At 38.6% G+C, this 6,148-nt stretch overlaps 1 pseudogene; it reads right to left on the reverse strand.

Moving 5' to 3' along the window:
* Positions 1-2,272: 2,272 nt before the first annotated feature.
* On the reverse strand, positions 2,273-4,288 carry LOC143551224 (scarecrow-like protein 15 pseudogene; annotated as a pseudogene).
* Positions 4,289-6,148: the final 1,860 nt, after the last annotated feature.

The raw sequence follows: 6,148 nt of genomic DNA on the forward strand, positions 1-6,148 counted from the left end.
ATTTGCAATTTGCATACATCAGTGATCAGACATCTAATAAATAATAATAGCCCAGTTGCAATTTGCAAGCATAGATGAGCTCGAGTAACGGGCCAAGAACACAACTATGTTAGGCCCATGTTATTATGATATGGGTTGACTCAGGAGTTAACCCATGAAAGATTAATGTTTTCTCTGTGTTAAAATGAGATTGCTTTTGTGAAGTGTTGTAAAATTGTTTCGGTGCTAGTTAGACGGTGAGATACAGATTATCGATTAATCAAAATTAATAGGATTAACTGGATTAAAAATCACATGTATTACAAATGTATATACATATACCAAATTTTATATATAAGTTTTTCAGTTTTGACCAATTTTGGCCAAATAACATTTAATCGGCGACTAGTCGATAGGATACCGATTAGCGATTAATCTGTAATTAATCGACATCTAGACGTGATTTTTACAACCATACTTCTGTCCAAATAAAATATAGGTCCCTCTTATGTAACATTTTTTTTATTATTATTTTTCTTTGAACTACATCGAATTTATATAAACAAATGATGTCTCGAGTTCAACTATTGCTTAATTATAGTGGGTACCTCTTATTACTCTTTACCTTAGGAGGTAATGCTGAGGTAAACATATTTTCCTATAGTATTGGTGTCGAGTTCAAATATTGTTTCCATCGATGCCATGACTTCTTGAAAAGCGACTACTTAATACAAGTTTTGATTTACCTTATCCGTTGCTCAGTATGGTATTGATGGTTTTGGCTGTTAAAATAAAAGTATGTACTGACGGGTCCACAAGTTTTTTTAATGACCAGCTCTTAAGGTTGACTGAAGAAACACTAAGTGAACCCTGGACAGATTATAGATAATCTGGACAGATTATAGATAATCTGGGGGTTAAGTAATGTTTCCCACGGATGAGGTCTAACTGAGAAGGCTGTTCTTCAGGAAACCTGCAAAACAAACACCGTAAGCTCGTCACTGAGAAGGGGGGGTTCCTCCTTGTGACCACCCTCCGGCGTGAGAATCAGACTAGATTGCTCTGAATATAAGTGTATATTAAGAGATTGCTAGATAACTGGGTAGCAGATGATCTTACCATTCCAAGATGTTGGAGTATTTATAGCCGAAGGTAGGTTTCCAAGCAGGTACAAGCCGGCTGAATAGTATTCCTGTTCTACCAACAGTGGACTATGCACAGGCCATACTGGTTGGTGGGTAGGTTACGGCCAACAGTGACAAAGTCGGCTGCACTATTCCACCAACTGTAGATTATGCACGTCCCACCTACTGTGGATTGTACGCAGGCCATGCTGGTTGGTGAAAAGGTTACGGCCAATAGTAACACTATTCCACCAACTGTAGGCTGCGCATGTCCCACAGTAAGGGTTGGTGAGTAGGCAGCGGCTAATAGTGACAAACAGTACTAGAGGGTGCTCCTCCTCGCACTGTTGTCGGTGAGCTGTCACCCTGTGATTGGCTCATGGGTTGCTCTGGTCAGATCGTCTGTCCTATCCATACCTTGGTAGGTATAGTACAAAAGATCTTTCAGAGTCATACAGACTGGCTCATTTAGGCGGGATTGTTCCCGCCTTGCTCATTCCTTCATGTGACTACTGAAGTATCTATTGTCTTGTGCGTGTAGCCCTGCTGTCTGCGGGTAGCCTTCCCTGATGGCTTGTATCCGTAACTGCGGGAACAGGCGGGGTACTTCACCATTGGGAGGCTTTCCCTGCGTGTACAGCTTGCGTACTGCGCGTAAGGTTCTATGAGCATGGTGGGTCCTGCGGGAGCAGATGGTCTTTGCGCAGACGTCCCTGTTCAAGGTGAGTCTTGCGGGACCAACCGGGCTCTGCTGAGACCTACCTCTTCATTGACAAAAACAAAACATTTATTGCGCCTGCTAACTTAGAAAAGGGTGACGTCATGGCAACAATATATTGCTTCTACCTTCCACCCCCTTGCTCCTCGTTGTAGACCCCGACCTACACTGCCTCTATCTGTTGCCTTCATTAGTTGGTATGCACGGTTTGATATTTATTAAAATCGTTCCACATGTATCCTTTTGGTTAAAACTTAAAGCACGTTTTAAATGTAACTTTGTTCACCCGTCTTCCATGTCCTAGACTTAACAATACCTCCTTACACTTTTCTTAAACTTTGATGGACATGGTTAATCACTTGACGCTGCCTTGAACAATTTGCAGTTATGAGTTAAGACATATGTCTATAATGCAAATAAGTTAACACAAAACACTGACACGATTTGTTATAATTTATTTTCCACCGTATACCAAAAAGGAAAAACAAAACAGAACTGTAAGTCTATAATAGTTAGTATTCGACTATAATTTTACTTTAGAGCCTAAACGTTAAAACCTCCATGCTGACGTGGCAACAAGTGGCCGATCATGCCAACAAAGCACCATCTCCCCGTGGCGCTTCGCCACGTGGTACCCCCGCACTTGTACCCAACGCAACAAACACTCAGCTTGAAACTCAGCGAACTGACTCAGCGCCGCTAACCTCAACCCCACCCTAGTAAACGCCTCACGCCACGACGCCACCTGTCGACCAGACGCTTCCACTGCCGCTGTTATCTTCGGCTGCAACACAAACATCTCAATCTTCCTGATCCACTCACTCCCTCCGCCGCCACCAACGCTCGCTGCCTCCAACGACTCTAGTAACGTCGAGTAAAACTCCAACCCGTGGATTACCGTTTGTCGAAAAAACGACGGTTCGCTCCCCATCAGTCCTTCGCCGTCCACGCAAACGACAACATGAGGCGAAATTTGCCGGATATCGTTAATGAACCCGGTGCCTAGACGGTGGAATACGGTTGAAGAAACTAGAACCGCTGTCTTCTCGCCGTCCATAAACTTAACAGCTTTGAAGGATAAGTATTCAAAGGTTCTAAAAGACACAAACTCTATATCAAACCCTAACTTCAAACCACGAGCAAATTGCCAAAGATTATCTCTGATTAATTTCGATTCGGTTTCGTATTCTTCGGGTACCACAGCAGAGATTCTAACCGCGGGCGAGCGAAGTTTTTGAACCTCTGCTTTCTCCACGATCGCCTTCATGAATGACGCCAAATGACCGCCCAGCCCGATGTCAAAATCGATGACGTGGACAATTGTTGCACCGTCCACGGCTTCCAGCATCGCCTGGTTGGCGGTGAAGTCGGAGAACATCGGGATCGGCGAGACGTTGGAAAACGTCTTGTACGCCTTGATCGCTTGTACGATCTCCGAGGCCGAGGATGGCTGAGTCATCCGAGTTGGCCCCGTGAGTAGAGACTGAAGTGCTTCTTTGAAATAAAAAGCGGCTCTCTGAAGCGCCTTTCCATAAGGCGCTTGGAGCCGCGTGTTTAATCGTGCTAGCATTAATTGAGCTAGCGGGATAGACCGAGTTTCGAAGCACTCGGCTATCCTAATCAACTCATCCACGAAATCAACCCCGTTTTCGATATTACTAATATTATTATCATCATCATCATCATCGCCTTGGCTCATGAAATCAAGTGAGTTTAAATTCGGATTCAAGTTCTCGAAGAACACAGCCGTCGCTTCGGAGTGAATCGGAGGTAGTTCGGGTAGATCAAGCGGGTAAGCGGGTTTAACCGAGTCATCATGAAGCCCTAACTCCTTCATGAGTGAATCCCATTCTTCAAACTGATGGACCATTCCATCTTCAGTATTATTATTATCCAAGGCCTCAGATTTTAAAACCACATCAACCGAATTAAACTCGGTCACCTTACCCGTAATCGGACTAGGCGGACTCCGTTGCAAATCGAGTACCGAATTCGGTTCGTATCGGTTAATAGAATTGAAATTGTTTTGCGATGAAGCAAAGGACAATTTCATTCTTCAAAGGTGTAGTCCTTTAGTTTGTTTGTTTGTTTGTTATGGGTAAAGGTGGTGGTATTGGTATAATTATGAGGTGATTATTGTGTGCTTTTGTAACCAGAGAAAGTGGTGGTGGGGTATGGACGGCCATGGTTAAGGGCCATGAGGTTCATTGAATTGACGGCACAGGGTTGATTGATTAAGCCATATCATAGAAACTTCCTCCTCAAGCTCTTAACAAAAATTAAAACAACTTTTGCTTTTGGGGATTATCAAGTGAAAAAACAAACTAAAGGACAAGTTTCACTTCATGTGGTACAACGTATGAAAATAGCATGTTTTGTGTTTTAACGATCTCCACTCTGGGAAAACATGTCACCTTTGCTTTTGGGGATTCTCTTGGTTTGCCTCTTTTTAGAGTTACCAGTGCATGGGTTGACTTTAAATTATACTGTCGATTATTTTTTCTATAAATTTAATCTAATTTGGCATTTGAATTATAAACCAAAATATATTATTTATCATACACTTCTGAAAATTGAATAAAAATACAACTTTTACTAATTGAATAAAAATACAACGTAGGTTTGACCCATCACAAAAAAATATAAGTACTATAATCGTGGGCTATAGGTAACGCTATGGTTAGCACTAAAGCATGATTTAGTTTACTAATGCCATATTATTTTTATTTTTTTCTCTAGATGTACATACGATTTTACATTACAAATTTAAGTAGTTTTACAAATTATAGAGAAGTATATCAAATAAAATTACATAAGAGATGTTTGTATTGAATATAACATGTGAACTTAATTTTCTCTTTCATGTACTTTGAAACGTTATGCAAATTTGCGTTAATACAGGATTTTTCTTACGATTTCATTGACCTACTGTGCGTACAGTTTTTAGTTATATGAATTTTGTGTGCCAAATAGGTTAATTGAAATTGTTTTTTTTTATAAACAACTAACTATCGTATTTGTATCAATCATTCTAAAGTTAAAATATGAACTAAAACACATGCTTTTTATTATTAAATTACAGTTTTTCATATTTATTGTATTAGTTAATGTAACCATTAAAGTTTCATCATAATATATTTGCTCGTTTAAGCCGAGTCTTTAAGCCAGTATATTAGTATCATAAGAACATCTTTTTCACGTGGAAAACAACTATTTTAAAATGAAGTAAATTTAAAGTGTGATTCTTATGATTTGATTCCAAGAATCAAGGTTTTTCGGTGTAATTATATGATAGATTTGATCTTCTTTTCCTCCACTATGCACTATGCTTAAATTTATATATAAACTATGGGGTGGGTTATTGTATAATAATAAGTTATCGTACATTAGGTACGCGACTTCCTACACCACCGATTCTAATTGAAATTAAAACTGCTTAGTGGCATAATTGTAATTAACATAAAAATACTTAACGCATACCCATCAAAGTCCACCATCGCGACCATCATCTACTGTCATGAGCACCACCATCGTCCGTCACCACCATCGTCCGTTGGTCACAGGTCAGTTAAGCAATTTATAATTGAAATTGAAATTGAAATTGTTGATGAGCTTAATTGATCAATTAACCTTGAAATTGATCCAATTAATCATCAATTTGAAGTTTTCGTCGATCAATTTTGAGTTTTGAGTTCTGGGTTTTGACATTGAACGTATTAACATTAAGTTTAAACGATCTGTTTATACGTTTTGTTTAAACATATTATACGTTCTGTTTAAACGTTCAGAACATAATCAATTAAACTTTAAAAGTTCAGTACAAAAAGTTTATACGTTCTGTTTATACGTTTTTAAATAATGTTGTTTATAAGTTCAGTACAAATATTATGTTTAAACGTTTTGAAACAAAACGGAATACCTTTAAACGTTCTGACAAAAAAAGAACATCTTTAAACGTTCTAATACATTCAAAGAAGATTTGGGTGTTCAAAAAAGTATTGAAGTTCTGATAAAGTTTAGAAGTTCTAAGAAGTTCTGTGTGTTCAAACTGGTAAAGTTTAGAAGTTCTAAGAAGTTTTGGGTGTTCAAAACTGATAAAGTTTAGAAGTTCTGGGTGTTCAGAACTTCTAAAACTAACAAAAAAATAAAATTAAACACCTGTAACATGAAATTGAACATTGAAATCACTTCATATAATCTCATAATCATCAAACAATCGTCAATCGACCGTTAATTTGATCATTGATTCGATCATATGAACAAAAAATGGAGCGTCTGCAACTGGGTTTACTCAAAACTCAAAATTGATTAATTGAAACTTCAAATT

This window comes from Bidens hawaiensis, unplaced genomic scaffold, assembly GCF_021521415.1.
Source record: "Bidens hawaiensis isolate Kalapana, Puna unplaced genomic scaffold, B.hawaiensis_p1.1 tig00016275_1, whole genome shotgun sequence".
Lineage (NCBI taxonomy): Eukaryota > Viridiplantae > Streptophyta > Magnoliopsida > Asterales > Asteraceae > Bidens > Bidens hawaiensis.